The sequence below is a fragment of the Rhinoraja longicauda genome, chromosome 27 (genome assembly GCF_053455715.1).
Source record: "Rhinoraja longicauda isolate Sanriku21f chromosome 27, sRhiLon1.1, whole genome shotgun sequence".
Lineage (NCBI taxonomy): Eukaryota > Metazoa > Chordata > Chondrichthyes > Rajiformes > Arhynchobatidae > Rhinoraja > Rhinoraja longicauda.
Window position 1 is genome coordinate 6,872,500 of NC_135979.1, and position 21,932 is coordinate 6,894,431.

General features: G+C 47.8%; 2 protein-coding genes across 2 annotated transcripts in view; both read left to right on the top strand.

The window, feature by feature from the left end:
• Window positions 1-21,932, top strand: part of LOC144606726 (cAMP-dependent protein kinase inhibitor alpha-like) — a 692,291-nt gene that overhangs the window by 88,584 nt on the left and 581,775 nt on the right. The gene's annotated exons all lie outside the window — the stretch shown is intronic.
• hivep3b (HIVEP zinc finger 3b) overlaps window positions 1-21,932 on the top strand; it is a 243,634-nt gene that overhangs the window by 36,800 nt on the left and 184,902 nt on the right. The window contains exon 2 of the mRNA XM_078422962.1: window positions 12,374-12,460. The gene's annotated coding sequence lies outside the window, so the exon portion shown is untranslated. The remainder of the gene's footprint in view (window positions 1-12,373; window positions 12,461-21,932) is intronic.

A 21,932-nucleotide genomic window follows, 5' to 3' on the forward strand; every position in this document is an offset into this window, starting at 1 on the left:
CTGGGCGGCGCGGACTCGGTGGGCCGAAGGGCCTGTTTCCACGCTGTATCTCTAAATCTAAAATCTAAACCTGTCCTATCCATGCACCTGTCCAACTGTTTCTTAAACGATGGGATAGTCCCAGCCTCAACTACCTCCTCTGGCAGCTTGTCCCATACACCCACCACCCTCTGTGTGAAACAGTGACCCCTCGGATTCTTATTAAATCTTTTCCCCTTCACCTTGCACCTCTGTCCTCTGGTCCTCAATTCCCTTACCCCTCACTAAACTAAACTAAACTAAACCTGACTGGGCTCACACCTGCCATCTGCAGACATAAAACGCGAGCCAAGCCCAGTGATAAGCAGTCTGGGACATTGTGATGTGCTTTACACATGTCCGACTTCTGTGTCGGATTCCTCATGGTTCTGCTGTCTTGCTGTTTGATTGTGTAATGCGCTGTTTGTGCTCGTGGCAGGTTGTCTTGACAGACGGTCGGGTTGGTTGAGGTGATTACAAAAGGAGCAGCAGGCTGGCAAGAGGCCTCGAACCTGTCACAATGGTGCCACATCTCCTGAACTGATGCCGAGAGAGATCGGTCAGGGAAATCAATAATGTGCCGCCTGCCATACGAAGCGGCTGAGGTGCCCGGAGAAAGGAGTGACGTTGCAGACCATTGCCGGCGCTGTTGCCGAGAGCAAATAGAGAGGGACTGTTAATGAAATGTGAACACACGCACGCACGCACGCACACACACGTCAGTCACTGCAATAGCTGCTGAGCAAGTGGTGTGCTGGGACTCGCACTGGCCAGAGACAACTCTAGACACAAAATACCGGAGTAATTCAGCAGGACAGGCAGCATCTCTGGATAGAAGGAATGTGTGGTGTTTCAGGTCGAGTTCCTTCTTCAGACCCCGAAGAAGGGTCTCGACCTGAAACGCCACCCATTCCTTCCATGTTTAGATTTAAAGATACAGCGAGGAAACAGGCCCTTCGGCCCACCGATTCCGCACCGTCCAGCGATCCCCGCACATTAACACTGTCCTACACACACTAGGGACAATTTTACATTTATACCAAACCAATTAACCTACAAACCCGTACGCCTTTGGAGTGTGGGAGGAAACCGAAGATCTCGGAGAAAACCCACGCAGGTCATGCGGAGATCATACAAACTCCGTACAGACAAGACCCGTAGTCGGGATCGAACCCGGGTCTCTGCCACTGTAAGCGCTGTAAGGCAGCAACTCTACCGCTGTGCCACCGTGCCGCACAGCAACTGCAGTTCCTTCCGACACTTGAGAAACGATTAGGTAGGTTGTATGTGAATGCTGCACACAAAAATAACATTTGGATTGAGTCAAGACATAAGAGGGTTTAATTGCCGCATGTACCACCAATGGAACAATGTGATTCTTACTTGCAGCAGCACAACAGGCTTGTAAACACAATGCACACAGAAAGTACACATTAAACAACAAAAAATTAAACTAAATTAATAACTCTAATGCTGGTGCAAATAAAACCTGGAGTTGCCAGTACAAATCAAAGATGAGACATAGTTCACAGCTGAGGGTAGTGTTGTGTCGTGTTCAAGACCCTGATAGCTGTTGGGAAGAAGGTAGTAATGTGTCACTGCATTGAACCAAATTGCTGGAAAATGCTCAGAAGGTCAATAAGATGCCTTTGTGTTGTGTGTATGCTGCAACGTTTTGTAGCTGCAAATTGCAATTTTCTTCTGTCTTGAGGGCAGAGGATTGAAGCCAATGCTAATCTTGTGAGGTTTAACTCATTAGGAGAGTGTGTCTGTCTGTCTGCCGGAGGGTGCAGATGTTAATGCTTCTGCATTTGACTGCCTCTTTCACACATGACCGAAGCAGATAGGGAAGAGAAACCATTCTGAACAATCAGGGTCTCGACCCGAAACGTCACCCATTCCTTCTCTCCTGAGATGCTGCCTGACCTGCTGAGTTACTCCAGCTTTTCGTGAATAAATACCTTCGATTTGTACCAGCATCTGCAGTTATTTTCTTACACTATTCTTCTTTCCATGTCATTTGTTGATCTGCTGTGAATTGGGCGGCACGGTGGCGCAGCGGTAGAGTTGCTGCCTCACAGCGCCAGAGACACGGGTTCCATCCTGACCATGGGTGCGGTCTGTACAGAGTTTGTACGTTCTCCTGGGTTGGATCCTGACTACGGGTGCTGTCTGTATGGAGTTTGTACATGTTCCCTGTGATCACGTGGGTTTTCTCCGGGCGCTCTGGTTTCCTCCCACATTCCACAGACGTACAGGTTTGTAGGTTAATTGGCTTTGGTAAAAAAAAAGTAAATTGTTGCTAGTGAGTAGGATAGTGTTAGTGTATAGGGTGATCGCTGTTCGGCACGGACTCGGTCGGCCGAAGGGCCTGTTTCCATGCTGTGTTTCTAAAGTCTAAAGAATCCAACCAATATTCAGCCATTTTCTTTACTCAAGAAACCAGATAAACATATCTCATGAAAATAAAACTAATTTTCCCGGGTTTAATGACATTCCATTGCTGCAGGTATGGTTTAACCTTCACTGAATTTATGATCTGATGCCTTCCTGTAAACTGGCATTGGAAGCTGCCATCTGTTAATGTGTGTGTCACAGAATGAATGAGACTGAGCGAGACTAAAAGGCAATCTGGTGTGCATTGGGAGGGCACTTCAGCAGGGGAAAAATGTTCATTCAGCTGTCTTCTTCCAAGAAGTCTTTCTGTTCGTGAAATTAAAATGTCAAATAGTCCACGACAAAGCTGATCAGGGAGAAATATTGCCTGGTGGAATTTAAACCATGGGTTCTATGGATTCTGAAGATGTTCCCATGGATGAGAGGGAAGCAAATGCTCTTCAACGTCTTTAGAAAGAAGGGAGAGAGAAGATGTAGAATTGGCAACTTGCTAGTTTGACTCCAGGAGGAGAGGAGAATGCTGGGATCTGAAACGTAATTATAGCACACATTGTAAAGAATACCAGGATGGAGAAGAGGCAATATGGATTTGTTAAAGAAAAGGCCTAGATAGAGTAGACGTGGGAAAGATGTTTCCGGTAATTGGAGAGTCCAGAACCAGAGGGCACAGCCTCAGAATAAAAGGACGTACCTTCAGAATGGAGATGAGGAGGAATTTCTTTAGCCAGAGGGTGGTGGATCTCTGGAACTCATTGCCACAGGCGGCTGTGGAGGCCAAGTCAACGGGCGTTTTTAAACCGCTGATTGATAGATTCTTGATCAGTAAGGGCGGGGAAAAGGCAGGAGAATGGGGTTGAGAGGGAAAGATTGATCAGCCATGATTGAATGGCGGAATAGACTTGATGGGCCGAATGGCTTAATTCTGCTCCTAGAACCTATGAACATGCACAGTGGCGCAGCGGTAGAGTTGCTGCCTCACATCGCTGTTGTACTTCGTGGTCCGGTATCTGTTATACCTTTGTTATGACTCTGGACGGACCACAAGTACACGTGTTTAAAAGGTTAGAAAGCTGGAGCTTAAATCCAGGCGTTTTATTCCATAGCTACCTGGAACCAGAGTGACCACCAAATCACCTCATTCTCTTATATACACATTACTACACAGGCAAACAAAGTAGTCCTTGTGATACAACAAAGTAGTCCTTGCAATGTCACAACAATCGCCAGAGACCCGGGTTTGATCCTGACCTCGGGTGCAGTCTGTCTGTGAGGAGTTTGCATGTTCTCTCTGTGTCCGCTTGTGTTTACTCTAGGTGTTCCGGTTTCCTCCCACCTACCAAAGACCTGCGGGTTGGTAGATTAATTGGCCTCTGTAAATTGTGCATTGTTCCGAGTGTGTCGCACAGTGCTAGTGTGCGGGGGATCGCTGGTCGGCACGGACTCGGTGGGCTGAAGGGCCTGTTTCCACGCTGCATCTCTAAACCAGTACAGCCCTCACTCAGCACTGCTTTTGAGCGGCAGTCGGGATTTTATGCCCAGATCTTCGCAATTGTGAATATCAAGTCACAAGGTCATAAGGGATAGGAGTAGAATTGGGCCATTCGGCCCATCAAGTCTACTCCGTCATTCAATCATGGCTGATCTATCTCTCCTAACCCCATTCTCCTGGCTTCTCCCCATAACCCCTGACACCTGCACTAATCAAGAATCTATATCTCCGCCTTAAGAAGATTATTAAGGGGTTGGACACGTTAGAGGCAGGAAACATGTTCCCAATGTTGGGGGAGTCCAGAACAAGGGGCCACAGTTTAAGAATAAGGGGTAGGCCATTTAGAACTGAGATGAGGAAAAACTTTTTCAGTCAGAGAGTTGTGAATCTGTGGAATTCTCTGCCTCAGAAGGCAGTGGAGGTAAATTCTCTGAATGCATTCAAGAGAGAGCTAGATAGAGCTCTTAAGGATAGCGGAGTCAGGGGGCATGGGGAGAAGGTAGGAACGGGGTACTGATTCAGAATGATCAGCCATGATCACATTGAATGGCGGTGCTGGCTCGAAGGGCCGAATGGCCTCCTCCTGCACCTATTGTCTATAAGAATATCCACTGACTTGGCCTCCACAGCCTTCTGTGGCAAAGAATTCCACAGATTCACCACTCGGGACCATTTACCACTTGCACAAGCCAATTAGCCTACATACCTCTGCGTCTTTGGTGTGTGGGAGGAAACCGGATCACCCGGAGAAAACCCACGCAGGTCACGGGGAGAACGTATAAACTCCATACAGACAGCACTTGTAATCAGGATCGAACCTGGATCTGCCGCCCTGTCTGTTTAGTTCCCCATTGACCACCTTCAAAGATGTTTACCATTTGGGAGATCATAAAACATTTTAGATTATTTTTAGATTTAGAGATACAGCGCAGAAACAGGCCCTTCGGCCCACCAGGTCCGCTCTGCCCAGCGATCCCCGCACACTAACATTATCCTACACCCACTAGGGACATTTTTTACATTTGCCCAGCCAATTAACCTACATACCTGTACGTCTTTGGAGTGTGGGAGGAAACCGAAGATCTCGGAGAAAACCCACGCAGGTCACGGGGAGAACGTACAAACTCCGTACAGACGGCGCCCGTAGTCAGGATCGAACCCGAGTCTCCGGCGCTGCATTCGCTGTAAGGCAGCAACTCTACCGCTGCGCCACCGTAGAACAGTACCGCACTAATGAGGCCCTTTGGCCCACAATGTCTGTGCCGAACATGACACCATGTTTCCACCACTCTTTACGTGCAGCAGTGGTTCCTGATATCCCACTGGCACCTGCAAATGCCTGTTCATTTGCCCTCCCTCCCATCCTGGGTTATAAATTCTCGCAAAACACCCAATCTCTAAAATTTACTCAAGCAAATTTAGCTCATTTAGATGATCTGTTAATCCTAGGTACAAGTCTGGTTTGTGCAGCCAAACCTCATAATTCAAAACGAAACTATTTTTAAACATATTTAAGTATTTGGGGTGGCACGGTGGCGCAGCGGTAGAGTTGATGTCTTCCAGTGCCCGATACCTAGGCTGGATCCTGACTGTAGGTGCTGTCTGTACGGAGTTTGTACGCTCTCCCTGTGACTGCGTGGGTTTTCTCTGGGTGCTCCAGTTTCCTCCCACACTCCAAGGATGTACAGGTTTGCAGGTTAATTGGGCTTGTTAAAAAATAATCTAAATTGTCCCTCGTGTGTAGGATAGTGCAAGTGTACTGGGTGATCGCTGGTCGGCATGGACTTGGCGGGCCGATGGGCCTGTTTCCGCGCTGTACCTTGAAAGTCTAAAGTATTTTGTTGGTACAGCGTGGAAACAGGCCCTTCAGCCCACCAAGTCTATGCCGACCATCGGTCACCTGTTCTTTGTTATTCTACGTCCACACCCACTCCCTACAAACTCTGGGCAATTTACAGAGGCCAAATGAGCCTACAACCCAGCACGTGGTTGGGGTGCGGGAGGAAACCAGTGCACCCGGAGGAAACCCACGCAGTCACGGGGAGGAGGTGCAAACTCCACACAGACAGCACCCGAGGTCTGGATCGAACCGGGGGCCTCTGACTCCGTGAGGCAGCAGCTCTACCGGCTGCACCACTGTGACGCCCCTGATAAATGTTCCAATGGAGCCGTGATTTTGACACAGCAAGGTCCCAGAAGACCGACAAATCTGTTTTTTGTCTTGTTTGAGGAGTAGACTGAAGCTGGTTGAAGTGGCATTCAGCTCATGCGTTTTAGTAAGTCTTCCGGAAGTTCTTGAAGCGTTGCAATCACCCACGGGAAAAATAATGATGATTCATTGATGCAGAGTTCAGATTTTGATTCTTTAATTTCAGGTCGTTGGGCACTGCGTGTGCGAGTTCAGTCACAGTTAACATGCCTCTTGATCAACTTAGTTTCTGTTGAGAGTAGGCAGTTACTGCAAGGATGACACAGAGGTTATTTTCCATCAAAAATAAGTCTATTGAAGCCCAAATCAGACACAAAAAAAGGCACACGGAAAATGATCTCTCAGGTTGGCACGGAGAAAGATTGCGAATGAAAATGCAAAAATGATTAGATTTTCCATCCATTGATAATGAGGAGAAAATTATCTATCATATGCTGTGGAAAATGAAGCCAAATTCCCTGAAGTGGTGGAAATGCAGGGGATAATTTAGGACTTCACGGGGCCGCAGCGGTAGAGTTGCTGCCTCACAGCACTTGCAGCGCCAGAGACTTGGGTTCGAACCCGACTACGGGTGTTGTCCGTATGTAGTTCGTACGTTCTTCCGCGTGGGCTTTCTCCGAGATCTTCGATAAGGGGGAAGTCTTTTAGGACCGAGATGAGAACGTTTTTTTTTCACACAGAGTGGTGAATCTGTGGAATTCTCTGCCACAGAAGGTAGTTGAGGCCAGTTCATTGGCTATATTTAAGAGGGAGTTAGATGTGGCCCTTGTGGCTAAAGGGATCAGGGGGTATGGAGAGAAGGCAGGTACGGGATACTGAGTTGGATGATCAGCCATGATCATATTGAATGGCGGTGCAGGCTCGAAGGGCCGAATGGCCTACTCCTGCACCTATTTTCTATGTTTCTATGTTTCCTCCCACACTCTAAAGATGTGCAGGTTTGTAGGGTAACTAGCTAGGTAGAAATGTAAAAAATGCCCTTTGTGTGTGTGTGTAAGGTAGTGTTAATGTGCGGGGATCGCTGGGTCGGTGTGGACTCGGTGGGCCGAAGAGCCGTATCTCTAAACTAAACTAAACTCAAGAAGGAAAGCTGGAAGTAAATGGTGTGTGTCAGAAGATGTACACAAAATGCTGGAGTAACTCAGTTGGTCAGACAGCATCTCTGGAGCAATAGATGGATGAGGTTCCGGGTCGGGACCCATCTTCGGACTGAAACTGGAGGGAAGAAAATGGCCGAACAAAGATGACCAAGAAAAGGGTGGAATAACGGCCCACTGTTGGCTGGGGAAGAGGAGATAATGAAGCGATATATAGATGTGAACGATGGAACTGACAGGACTTTGGGGGGGGGGGGGGGGGGGGTGGGTGGGGGGGGGGGTAATGTAGGGGTTACTTGAAATTAGAGAAATCAACATTAATACCGCTGAGCTATAGACTGACTTGTAATAGACAATAGACAATAGGTGCAGGAGTAGGTCATTCGGCCCTTCGAGCCAGCACCGCCATTCAATGTGATCATGGCTGATCATTCTGAATCAGTACCCTGTTCCTGCCTTCTCCCATACCCCCTGACTTTGCTATCCTTAAGAGCTCTTCCTAGCTCTCTCTTGAATGCATTCAGAGAATTGGCCTCCACTGCCTTCTGAGGCAGAGAATTCCACAGATTCACAACTCTCTGACTGAAAATGTTTTTCCTCATCTCCGTTCTAAATGGCCTACCCCTTATTCTTAAACTGTGGCCCCTGGTTCTGGACTCCTCCAACATTGGGAACATGCTTCCTGCCTCTAATGTGTCCAACGCCTTAATAATCTTATACGTTTCGATAAGATCCCCTCTCATCCTTCTAAATTCCAGTGTATACAAGCCTAGTCGCTCCAGTCTTTCAACATACGACAGTCCCGCCATTCCGGGAATTAACCTAGTAAACCTGCGCTGCCACGCCCTCAAAAGCAAGAATATCCTTCCTCAAATTTGTATACACACACACACATATATAGACATTTGTGTGTGGGTGTGTGTGTGTGTATATATATATATATATATATATATATATATATATATATATATATATCCACAGTCTGAAGAATGGTCTCGACCCAAAACATCACGTATTCCATCTCTCCAGAGATGCTGCCTGTTCCGCTGAGTTACTCCAGCTATTGTGTCTATCATCTATGTACACACACATTAAACAAACAAACAAACATAGTGAAAAAAGACAAAAGCCAATGTTCCCCAAGTCTATATGGTTCAGCGCTCATTTAGAGGTTGCAGTGTTTAATAAGGCTGATGGCCGTAGGGAAGAAGCTACACCTGAACCTGGACCTCACGGTTTTCGGGCTCCTATATCTTCTTCCTGATGGCTGGGGCAATGCCTAGAGAGGGTAGCCTGATAACATTTGTACCAAGCACCTATTGACCCACAAACTCGATCTAACAAGACTCTATTGGTGTCAAGTATCCTCCAGTCTTAAAAGAATCGAGGTCGTTACCACACACACACACACGTGTGCTTCTTGGCGGCACCGTGACGTCAGCATGAATACGTCCACTTCCTACACCTAACCACATCCTGGGGTTTTCTTTGTCATTCTGATAAAGGCTAAATATTGCACTGGGTGTCTAAATTTAGATTGCCGCCCACAGATTCTGCCTTGCGTGGGCCGCAGGGGCGGGGAGGTGAATGGGCGTCGTGAACTGCCATTCTTGGTTTCTCACTTCCGCTCGAGGCAGATTGTCGGCCGAATGCACAAATTTTCTATTCTCTCTCTCTCTCTCTCTCTCTCCTCTCTCTCTCTCTCTCTCTCTCTCTCTCTCTCATCCTCTCTCTCTCTCTCTCTCTCTCTCTCTCTCTCTCTCTCTCTCTCTCTCTCTCTCTCTCTCTCTCTCTCTCTCTCTCTCTCTCTCTCTCTCTCTCTCTCTCTCTCTCTCTCTCTCTCTCTCTCTCTCTCTCTCTCTCTCTCCCTCCCTCCCTCTCTCTCTCTCTCTCTCTCTCTCTCTCTCTCTCTCTCTCTCTCTCCTCTCTCTCTCTCTCTCTCTCTCTCCCCCTCTCTCTCTCCCTCTCTCCCTCCCTCTCTCCCTCCCTCTCTCTTTCCCTTTCTTCCGTGAAGCCCGGAACCAGTATCCTAACTGAGAAAGGAGAGAGGCCGAAAAAAATATAGAACAAGGGTTTGTATTTGTTACTAACCCCACCCACCACCTCTATCAGACGATGTTTCGAAGACGGTCATTGTTGTGGTGTCGATAAGCTGTCTTTTGAACCGTGTGAAAGCTTGGAATATTGGGAGGCATTGTCGAGCATCTGGTACCATGGATTGCCAAAGAAGGGTCTCAACCCGAAACGTCACCCATTCCTTCTCTCCAGAGATGCTGCCTGACCTGCTGAGTGACTCCGGCATTTTGTGAATAAATACCTTCGATTTACAATACAATACAATACAATACAATACAAACTTTATTGTCATTGCGCAGTGTACAAGTACAGAGACAACGAAATGCAGTTAGCATCTTAACCAGAGTACATGCGATGGAATAGTAAACCATATAATATATACATATATGCACAGTAGCGGTAGTGGGAATTCGGTGAGCGAGATCAGTCACTGATGGGAGGAGTGCCCGATGAGGGGGGGGGGGGGTGGGGGGGGGGGATGGCAGCAATCATCGAAGCGCAGAGTTAAGTAAGGTAACGACCGCAGGAGAGAAGCTGTTCCTGAACCTGCAGGTCCGGGAACGGAGAGACCTGTAACACCTCCAGATGGGAGGAGGGTAAACAATCTGTGGTTGGGGTGAGAGCTGTCCCTTGACGATGCAGGCGCGCCCTTGGCAGACATCGCCTACTCTGGATAGACTCAATGGAGGGGAGAGAGGAACCGGTGATGCGTTGGGCAGTTTTCACCACCCTCTGCAGTGCTTTCCGGTCGGAGACAGAGCAGTTGCCATAACCATACTGTGATACAGTTAAGTAAGGGATGCTCTCGATAGTGCAGCGGTAGAAGTTCACCAGAATCTGAGGAGACAGATGGACCTTCTTTAGTCTCCTCAGGAAGAAGAGACGCTGGTGAGCCTTCTTGATCAGTGTTGAGGTATTGTGGGTCCAAGGAGGTCATCAGAAATGTTGACACCCAAGAACCTGAAACTGGAAACACGCTCCACCTCCGTCCTTTAATATGGATGGGGGTGTGCGTACCACCGCTAGATTTGTACCAGCATCTGCAGTTATTGTCTTACACACAATGGATCATTTGATGAGTTACTGAGCGCTGATAAGTTCTCATCTGCCTCATAAGTTCATAACGCATAGGAGCAGAATTAGGCCATTCCACCAATCAAGTCTACTTCGCCATTCAATCATGCCTGTTCTATCTTTCCCTCTTAACCCCATTCTCCTGCCTTCTCCCCATAACCCCTGACACCCGTACTAATCAAGAATCTATCTACCTCTCCTTAAAAATATCCACTGACTTGGCCTCCACAGTCTGTGGCAAAGAATTCCGCAGATTCACCACCCCAGCAGATGGAGAACGTACAACTCCGTCACAGACGGCACTCGTAGTCAGGATCGAACCGGGTCTCTGGCGCTGTGAGGCGGCAACTCTACCGCTGCGCCACCGTGCCGCCCTGACTGATGCCCGGGGTTGGCGCAGTGCAGTGTGAGGCAAGGCCTGGAAGGAGATGATTCTTGGCTTCAGATCCTGGTCACTCTCTCAGCCCACAGTATGGGGAGACCTGTAGAAATTCCAAGGCAATGGAGAGAGGAAATTTGAGCTGCAATTATGTGAGCATTCACAAGGTGAAATTTACTCTGGTGAGATTTGTAACAAATGTATTGAAATAGTGGAAGAAAGGAACTTCTAATAGGGGTCGACGATCTGCCCCGCTGAGTTACTGCAGCATTTTGTGTCCATCCTCGTTCTGAAAGGGGTCGGTTCTTACAGATGTTGTGGCCACTCCTTGATCTGTTGTTGTGCTCCTCGTTTGGAACTAGTGTCTACTTGGAACTACGGTCTTTGTTCGGGCCTTGTCTGGTAGTTTTTTGCCTTTGTGCAGCTGGTGTTTTTTATTCTTGAATTGTCCTGTGGTATACAGATGCTCACTAATCCACATATTAACGTGAACACAGTTATATAATTAAGTTAGTACAATTATACTAACTGGAGTTGTGCCAGGGCCGTTGAAGGCAAGACCTCTGGTGCATTGGCGATGTTAGGAACATCATTATAACTGGGAAACATTGTGTGGCCGGTACTATGTATATGATTATTGATGTAACTGAGGAATATTGGATGTGTTGGTGGGAACAGTATAGTTTTTCAGTATATATCAGCTATTCAGTGGCAGCACAGTGGCGCAGCAGTAAAGTTGCTGCTCCACAGCGCCAGAGGTCCAGCTTCGATCCTGACTATGGGTGTTGTTCGTACGTGGTTTGCACGTTCTCCCTGGGACCGCGTAGGTTTTCTCCGGGGTTTCTGGTTTCCTTCCACACTCCAAAGACCGACAGCTTTGTAAGTTACTTTGCTGTAGGAAAAATATTGTAACTTGTCCCGAGTGTGTAGGTTAGTGTTAGTGCTAAACGTCAACTTCATTACATCGGCGAAACCAAACGCAGGCTCGGCGATCGTTTCGCTCGATACCTTCGCTCAGTCCGCCTTAACCAACCTGATCTCCCGGTGGCTGAGCACTTCAACTCCCCCTCCCACTCCCAGTCTGACCTTTCTGTCATGGGCCTCCTCCAGTGCCATACTGAGGCCCACCGGAAATTGGAGGAACAGCACCTCATATTTCGCTTGGGCAGCTTGCAGCCCAGCGGTATGAACATTGACTTCTCCAACTTTAGATAGTTCCTCTGTCCCTCTCTTCCCTTCCCCCTTCCCAGTTCTCCCTCTATCTTCCTGTCTCCACCTATATCCTTCCTTTGTCCCGCCCCCCCCCCCCCGACATCAGGCTGAAGAAGGGTCTCGACCCGAAACGTCACCCATTCCTTCTCTCCTGAGATGCTGCCTGACCTGCTGAGTTACTCCAGCATTTTGTGAATAAATACCTTCGATTTGTACCAGCATCTGCAGTTATTTTCTTACTGTGTTAGTGGGGTGATCGCTGGTCAGTACGGGCGCGGTGGGCTGAAGGGCCTGTTTCCGTACTGTATCTCCAAAGCCTAATGTAAAGTATTTGGAGCAGAACTAGAAATAAAACTAGGTATTGTATCCCAGTGTTGAGAACTTTGAAACACTTATTTTATATATATTTTTTGTATTTGCAGATAAATCGGGAAATCTGAGTTAATGTTAAGGAACGCATGCAAGGAAAAAGGGAATTCATCTGTGCCAATAACCGGATAAACCACAAGGTAAATATGTTGTGATTTGGTGTTTAAGCAATGTATATTTTTTGTCTCTGGTTGCTGTTGTGGGATGTCAGTCTTGGAGGCCACTCCTTGATCTGTTGTTGTGCTCCTCATTTGGAACTAGTGTCTACTTGGAACTACGGTCTTTGTTCGGGCCTTGTCTGGTAGTTTTTTGCCTTTGTGCAGCTGGTGTTTTACTCTTGAATTGTCCTTTGGTATACAGATGCTCACTAGTCCACATATTAACGTGAACACAGTTATGTAATTAAGTTAGTACAATTATACTAACTGGAGTTGTGCCAGGGCTGTTGAAGGCAAGACCTTTGGTGCATTGGTGATGTTAGGAATGTCATTATAACTGGGAAACATTGTGTGGCCGGTACGATGTATATGATTATTGATGTAACCGAGGAATATTGGATGTGTTGGTGGGAGCTGCAGATGCAATTTGTGTCTATTCGAGGAGTATTGGATTTGGGAGATCAGTTTGTAATAATAGGATTGTTGATGCAACCAGTGAATTTGGGGGATTTTTGTTGTTACCCATTGTCACAGGGATCTATTCCATTTCTGGAGTGAGGGTGAAAACAAGGCAGAAGTTGGAGCTGATAAAATCCTCCTGCAAAGGGTCAGCCTGACCGGTTGTGAATTTTTTTAGACCTCTGCAGCTGATAGTGGCATGAGTTAACACAATCGCCTCAACTCCAGCAACCCAGGTTCAATCCTGACTTCCGGTGCCATCTACGTGGAGTTTGCATGTTCTCCCTGTGATTGTATGATTATACCTTTGAGTGTTCTGATTGTTTCCCATCCCGAAGATAAAATGGCAGAATATGGATAGGCAACGTTTCAGGTCGAGACCCTTCATCAGACTCGACTCCTCTGTTTCTCAGACTTCTGACTTCTCTGAAGAAGGGTCGCAACCCGAAAGGACGCCTATCCACGTTCTCCATGGATGTGTAGGGAGAAACTGCAGATAGTCTTAACTTCAGATAGTCCCTGCTTTCCCTCTCTATCCCCTCCCCCTTCCCAGTTCTCCCACAGGTCTTCCTGTCTCCGACTACATTCTACCTTTGTCCCGCCCCCTCCCCTGACATCAGTCTGAAGAAGGGTCTCGACCCGAAACGTCACCCATTCCTTCTCTGCCTAACCCGCTGAGTTACTCCAGCATTTTGTGTCTACCTTTGATTTTGTCCAGCATCTGCAGTTTTTTTTCCTGCGGAAGGAACTGCAGATGCTGGTTTACACCAAAGAAAGACACAAAATGCTAAGGGTGACTCGGTGGGTCAGGCAGCATCTCTGCAGAAAACGGATGGGTGACGTTTTGGGTCGGGACCCTTTTTCAACTGACTTCTGTAAATTACCACTTGCCACTGTAAATGGCCATTTATTGAGGGTAAGTGGTGAAATAATCAGAGGGATGTGGGAGGTAAGCCGTAGGGTTATGGGGAAATCACGAGGAGGGGAATGGGAACTGATATGTATCTAGTGGGCCAAATATCATCCCAGGTTTAAGTTCATTTTGTCATGTGTACAGTGAAAAGCTTTGCTTTGCACGCTATCCGATCAAAATCAAATAATGCTATACATTAATACAATCAGGCCAAACTCAAGTACGATAGGTAGAGTAAAGGGAAAGATACAGATTCCTGGATGTGTTCCCAACATTGCAGTGCAGCAGTTTCAGAGACAAAGTACAATATCTGCAATAAGGTCGTGGAGAATCAGACTGCACTCTAGCTTTTGGAACGGCCATTCAGAGAACCGGTCGGCACAGTGGCGCAGCGGGTCGAGCTGCTGCCTCACAGCCGCAGAGACCCGGGTTCGATCCTGACCTTGGCTGCTGCCTGTGTGATTTAAAAACAATTTTTTTTAGATTTTTAGAGATACAGCGCAGAAACAGGCCCTTCAGCCCACCGGGTCCGCACCGCCCAGCGATCCCCGCACACTACCACTATCCTACACACACTAGGGACAATTTTTACATTTGCCCAGCCAATGAACCTACATACTGTACGTCTTTGGAGTGTGGGAGGAAACCGAAGATCTCGGAGAAAACCCACGCGGAGAACGTGGAAACTCCGTACAGACGGCGCCCGTAGTCAGTATCGAACCTGAGTCTCCGGCGCTGCATTCGCTGTAAGGCAGCAACTCTACCGCTGCGCCACCGTGCCGCCCTGAACTAAACCGTGAAGATTACACTCGGGTGTTGTCTGTGTGGAGTTTGCACGTTCTCCCTGTGACTGCGTGGGTTTCCTCTCATATCCCAAAAATATTTGGCCTCTGTAAATTGCCCCCAGTGTTTAGGGAGTTTGAGTTTGAGCTTAGTTTATTGTCACGTGTACCGAGGTACAGTGAAAAACTTTTGTTGCGTGCTAAGCAGTGATCGGAAGGACTATACATGATTACAATCGAACCGTCCACATGTGACAAAGGGAATAACCTGAATAACATTTAGCGCAAGTTAAAGTCTGACCAAAGGTAGTGGGAGGGTCTACAATGAGGTAGATAGAGGCTGAGCACTGTTCTCTGGTTGTTGGTGGGATGGTTTAGTTGCCTGACAACAGCTGTGATCAATCTGTCCTTGATCATAGAACTAGTGTGAACAGGTAATTAGTGGATGTGTGGACCCAGTGGGCTGAAGGGCCTGTTTCCATAAGTGCCTGCTGTATCTCTAAACTAAACTAAACTAAACTAAACAAGCTGATAACAGAGGGGAAGACATGTTGCTGAGTGTGGTGGTGTGTGCAGAAAGTAAAAGCTCTTTGATGTTGTCACTGTTCAATATGACCTAGAAAGTAAACCTATAAGAAAATAACTGCAGATGCTGGTACAAATCGAAGGTATTTATTCACAAAATGCTGGAGTAACTCAGCAGGTCAGGCAGCATCTTGGGAGAAAAGGAATGGGCGACGTTTTGGGTCGAGACCCTTCTTCAGTCTGAAGATTCATCCATATCTGTAACAACCACAGCCTGCAGTGAGCACAAATAACTTGACTGTAACAAGGTTCTGAAATGAGAGGAAATTGAAATATACTTTGGGAGATATTAATCAGGTTTACTTTCTAAGGTATTTATTCACAAAATGCTGGAGTAACTCAGCAGGTCAGGCAGCATCTCTGGAGAGAAGGAATGGGTGGCGTTTCGGGTCGAGACCCTTCTTCAGACTCTTTCCTACACAGGTTCATAAACAAAGTTGACATTCTAAGGAAAGTGAGAAAATCCACAGAGTTACGATTCAGGTGCACGGTTGCTGCCTCTCAGCGCCAGAGACCCGGGCTCGTTCCTGACTACGGCGCTGTCTGTACGGTTTGTACGTTCTCCCCATGATCTGAGTGGGTTTTCTCCGGCTGCTCCGGTTTCTTCCCACACTCCAGAGACGTACAGGTTGGCAGGCTAATTGGCTTGGTAAAATTGTAATATAAGAAAATAACTGCAGATGCTGGGACAAATCGATTTATTCACAAAATGCTGGAGTAACTCAGCAGGTCAGGCAGCATCTCGGGAGAGAAGGAATGGGTGACGTTTCAGGTCGAGACCCTTCTTCAGACTGATGTCAGGGGGGCGGGACAAAGGATGGATATAGGTGGAGACAGGAAGATAGAGGGAGATCTGGGAAGGAGGAGGGGAAGGGAGGGACAGAGGAGTTATCTGAAGTTGGAGAAGTCGACGTTCATACCACCGGGCTGCAAACTGCCCAGGCGAAATATGAGGTGCTGCTCCTCCAATTTCCGGCGGGCCTCACTATGGCACTGGAGGAGGCCCATGACAGAGAGGTCAGACTGGGAATGGGAGGGGGAGTTAAAGTGCTCGGCCACCGGGAGATCAGTTTTGTTAATGCGGACCGAGCGCAGGTGTTCAGCGAAGCGATCGCCGAGCCTGCGCTTGGTTTCGCCGATATAAAGAAGTTGACATCTAGAGCAGCGGATGCAATAGATGAGGTTGGAGGAGGTGCAGGTGAAAGATGTAAATTGTCCCTAGTGTGTGTAGAATAGTGTTCGTGTGCAGGAATCGCACTGTATCTCTAAACTAAACTAAACTAAACTAGTCACGCTCAGCGGAGACATTGTGGGCCAAGGGCCCTTTCCTGTGCTGTACTGTTCTATGTTCTATGTTTAGTTTAGCTTAGTTTAGAGATACAGAGCAGAAACAGGCTCTTCGACCCACTGAGTCCGCACCGACCAGCGATCCCCGCACACTAACACTATCCAAAGCACCCTAGGGACAATTTGCATTGTGCACCAAGCCAGTTAACCTACAAACCTGTACGTCTTTGGAGTGTGGGAGGAAACCGAAGATCTTGGAGCAAACTCACGCAGATCACGGGGAGAACGTGCAAACTCCGTACAGACAGCACCCGTAGTCAGGATCGAACCCGGGTCTGTGATGCTGTAAGGCAGTAGCTCTACCGCTACGCCACCATGCTGCCATGTTCGATGGTCTGATCTGTTTTCTCATCAGTAAAACCATGGACGAGAACCTTCACGCATTTACTGCACGTTATTAGCTTCAGGTTGTGTTTCGTTGGCAGGTAGGTGACAACAGGAAAGCATTTGCAAGTTTCCTGTTGCACATAGGGTAGCCACTCTATGGTGGTCTGCTAGTGAGCTGGTCTGTAGCAGACTGGGGGATTATGCTGAGGGACGTACAGACCCATTGCCAGTTACTTTAAGTGTAACCTGGTTTCCAAGCTAAAAAGCGGAGAAAGGGATGGCTGAAATCTCAGCGACCAGCCAACACTGGGATTTGTTGAAAAGCGTGCTCCAAAGCCAACTAAAGCCACAGAGGTCTCACAACATCTGTTTTTAATATTTGTCTTTTTTTTAAATGTAGGTATAATTACTGGATTGTGTAAAAGGCAGGCAAACTGTTGACTAGGACATTGCATTCCGAGTTCCAGGAAAACGCTCGCTTTAATTATTAGTGAAGTTGGGAATTCATCTTCAAACCCTCGCTCAAAAGTGGAGTCTGAGTTTGGTTTAGTTTCGAGACACTGCGTGGAAACAAGTGTCTGCACCGACCAGCGATCTCAAGTACACGAGTTTCATCCGACACACTAGGGGCGATTTACAGAAGACAATTAACCTACATAGAAACATAGAAACATAGAAAATAGGTGCAGGAATAGGCCATTCGGCCCTTCGAGCCTGCACCGCCATTCAATATGATCATGGCTGATCATCCAGCTCAGTAACCTGTACCTGCCTTCTCTCCATACCCCTTGATCCCTTTAGCCACAAGGGCCACATCTAACTCCCTCTTAAATATAGCCAATGAACTGGCCTCAACTACCTTCTGTGGCAGAGAATTCCACAGACTCACCACTCTCTGTGTGAAGAAATGTTTTCTCATCTCGGTCCTAAAAGACTTCCCCCTTATCCTTAAGCTGTGACCCCTGGTTCTAGACTTCCCCAACATCGGGAACAATCTTCCCGCATCTAGCCTCTCCAACCCCTTAAGAATTTTATATGTTTCTATAAGATCCCGCCTCAGTCTTCTAAATTCCAGCGAGTACAAGCCTAGTCTATCCAAACCTGCATGTCCTTGAGACGTGGGAGGAAACTTCAGCACCAGCAGAAAACCCACACGGTCACAGGGAGAATGCGCAAACTCCACACAGACAGCACCCGTAGTCACGATCGAACCCGAGTCACTGGCGCTGCAAGGCAGCAACTCTGCTGTTGTGCCGCGCAAAGTCATCGATAACATTTTCATTATAGTTAAAATCCCCTGAGCATTGCCTTTCTATTGCACACGGGCGGGTTGACACGGTGGCGCAGCGGTAGAGTTGCTGCCTCGCAGCGCCAGAGACCCGGGTTTGATCCTGACCACGGGTGCTATCTGTGTGGAGTTTATATGTTCTCCCGATGACCGCGTGGGTTTTCTCCGGGTGAAGGAAAGAAAACTGCAGATGCTGGTTTAAATGCTGGAGTAACTCAGCGGGTCAGGCAGCATCTCCGGAGAGGAGGAATGGGTGACGTTTCAGATCGAGACCCTTCTTCAGGGAGCTCCGGTTTTCACCCACACTCCAAAGACACACAGGTTTGTCAGTTAATTGCCTTCAGTAAAAATTGCAAATGATCCCTCGGGCATAGGATAGTGTTAGTACGAGGATCACTGGTCGGCACGGATTCGTTGGACCGAAGGGCCTGTTTTCGCGCTGTATCTCAAAGGTCTAAAGAAACTTAAATCTGACTTGATCAACACTGGTGATTAGAGCTGCATCTCTGAACTAAACTAAACTCACTCCCCATTTATGCTCAGTCACAACTCGCTTGCTTCATACATCTTCTGAATTATTCCTCACTCTCCCACATCTCAATCAATCACCCCTCATTTTGTTCTGTTCTTCTTCCCTCCTCGCTTGATGCTTGCTTACTTGTGGCCTCTCTCGGACCTGCTTTCTGATTTCAACATTGACCTACAGCCACAATAGGATTGAAGAAAGATTTTCCAGCGGTGCAAGCCAACACTCTTAAAATCCTTTGCTCGAGCGTAATCGCCCCATAGCCTAATGTTACCAGACACCCACTGCTTGCTCTGGCTGAGATCCCCAGAAGGCATCAAAACGCGAGAGACATCTTGAAGTTGCTGATTTTGGAAGCTGACTTTTCTAGTTTGGCCGTTCACCTGACATTGTGGTTGCTATTTAGTCACGCATGGGATGGAGACAGAGATAAATCGTGTGTAGGAAGGGACTGCAGATGCTGGTTTACACCAAAGGCAGACACAAAACGCGAGAAGGAATGGGTGACGTTGCGGGTCGAGACCCTTCCTCAGGCTGAGAGCCAGGGGGAGAGGGAGACACCAGAGATATGGAAGGGTAAGGTGTTCAAAAGACAGATCAAAGCAGACGATGATCAAGGAAATGTACAATGGTTTATTGTTAGCTATGGGAAAGGTGACAACGAGGCATTCAATCAGTAAAATCTAATCAAGGGGACAGTGAAATTAGCAGGAGAAATATGGTGGGGGAGGGACGGAGAGAGAGGGCAAGCAAGGGTTATGCGATGTTAGAGAAATCCATATTCATAACGCTGGGTTGTAAGCTGCCCAAGTGTGTGTAGTTTAGTTTAGAGATACAACGTGGAAACAGGCCCTTCGGCCCACCGGGTCTGCACCGACCAGCGATCCCCGCACACAAACGCTATCCTACACACACCGAGGACAATTTGAGATTTTACCAAGCCAAATAGCCTTCAAGTCTTTGGAGTGCGGGAGGAAACCGGAGCTCTCTGAGAAAAACCACGCAGGTCACCGAGGGAACGCACAAACTTTCTACATCCTGCACCCATAGTCAGGATTGAACCCGGGTCCCTGGCGCTGGTAGGCAGCAACTCTACCGCTGTGCCACCGTGCCACCCCATATTGTGTAGCCCCACTGTGTGTAGTCAGAAAGCAGCCAGCCTGCCCACTTATATTGTTATCTGTCCGCCATGTTCAAAATCTTGAGAGGGATATATCAGGTTAATGCACAGAGTCTCCGGCCTAGTTGGGGAATCGAGAACCAGAGGACAAAGGTTTAAGGAGAGGGGGGGGGGCATTTTATAGAAACCTTAGGGGTAATTTATTACGCAGAGGGTAGTGGTGTATGGAACGAGCTGCTGGAGGAGGTAGTTGAGACAAGTACTATCGCAACGTTTAAGAAACATTTAGACAGGCACATGGATAGGACAGGTTTGAAGGGAAATGGGCCAAACGCAGGAAGGTGGGACTAGTGTAGATGAGACATGTTGGGTGACGTGGGCAAGTGCCTGTTTCCACGCTGTATGACTCTGTGGCTAGACTTCCCTGTGCGTGTAGTATCAGGGATAAGATTAATAATTTGTGATTTATTATGAAAGTAAGTACTAGCATTTAAATAGCACCCCCTGTAGCCTGAACATTCTGCAATGCTTTCCAAGGATTAAATTACTCTAATTACAGTGGTCATTTTTATAACCTGGTAGCAGATGGAAACCAAGTTTTACACAGCATGTCCATGAACACCAATACATTTTAATCAGATTATGTTGAGTGCGTTTTAGCCGAGGGATAAATCAATTGTTCTTTGTTGTCACGGATGCATTGCGCGGTGAAATCTTTATGGCATAGCTTACGCGTGCACAAGTCGCCATATTTGAGCGCCATTTACAAAGAGAAAATGTCCAAAGTATAAAGTCTGGCCCATAGGCTGGATGTGGTGGAATGGCCCCAATCCAGGTGAGCCCAGGTGAGCCCAGGTGATCCCCAGGCTGCTGCAGGGCCTCCTCCGACGCCCTCGACCAACTCGGCCCACAAACCAACGGTGGCGCAGCGGTAGAGTTGCTGCCTTCCAGCGAATGCAGCGCCGGAGACCCGGGTTCGATCCCGACTGCGGGTGCTTGTCTGTACGGAGTTTGTACGTTCTCCCCGCGACCTGCGTGGGTTTTCTCCGAGATCTTTGGTTTCCTCCCACACTCCAAAGACGTGCAGGTTTGTAGGTTAATTGGCTTGGTAAATGTGAAAATTGTTCCTAGTGGGTATAGTGTTAATGTGCGGGGATCGCTGGTCGGTGCGGACCCGGTGGGCCGAAGGGGCCTGTTTCCATGCTGTATCTCTAAACTAAACGAAACCAAACTAAATTCCTCTCCTCGTCCGTCTTCTGCGCTGTGTCTCGAAAGTCTAAAGTTCAAATTGTGTCTTTGAGGTACCCAAGATAAAAAGCTCCATCCGATAGTACAGTGGAAAAAAATTCACTCCTGTATCTGTACACTAGGGTTGCCAACTGTCCCGTATTAGCCGGGCCATCCCATATTTTGGGCTAAATTTATTTGTCCCGTACGGGACCGCCCTTGTCCCATATTAGTAGGGTTGCCAACTTCCTCACTCCCAAATAAGGGACAAAGGGTGACGTCACCTCCCCGCGCCCCACGTGACCTCACCCAGCCAGCGGCCACGTGCTCCCGCTCCACCAATGCGGCCGTGACGTCACCCTTTGTCCCGTATTTGGGAGAGAGGAAGTTGGCAACCCTACTGTACACAGTGGACGGCTTGATTGTAATCATGCGTAGTTTTCTCACTCACTGGAGAGCACGCAACAAAAAAGCTTTTCACTGTAACTCGGTACCTCGGCACATGACAATAATCAACTAAACTCCAGTGGAATAATTTCACTCTTGGGGTTTCCATGTGAATGACTCAAATCGAAGACAAAAGGCGTTGCGCTTTTAAAACAAGCAAGGAAAGAGAGCTAATTGGAACTTTTTAGACTTTTAGACTTGAGATACAGCGTGGAAACGGGCGTGTCGTCCCACCGAGTCCACGCTGACTAGTTACCCCTGTTTACTAAGATTATCCTACACACTGGGGACAATTTACAATTTTTTTGACAAAGGCCGATTAACCTGCAAAGCTGTACGTCTTTGGAGTGTGGGAGGAAACCGGAGCACCTGGAGAACACCCACGTGGTCACAGGGAGAACGAACAAACTCCGAACAGACAGCACTCAGAGTT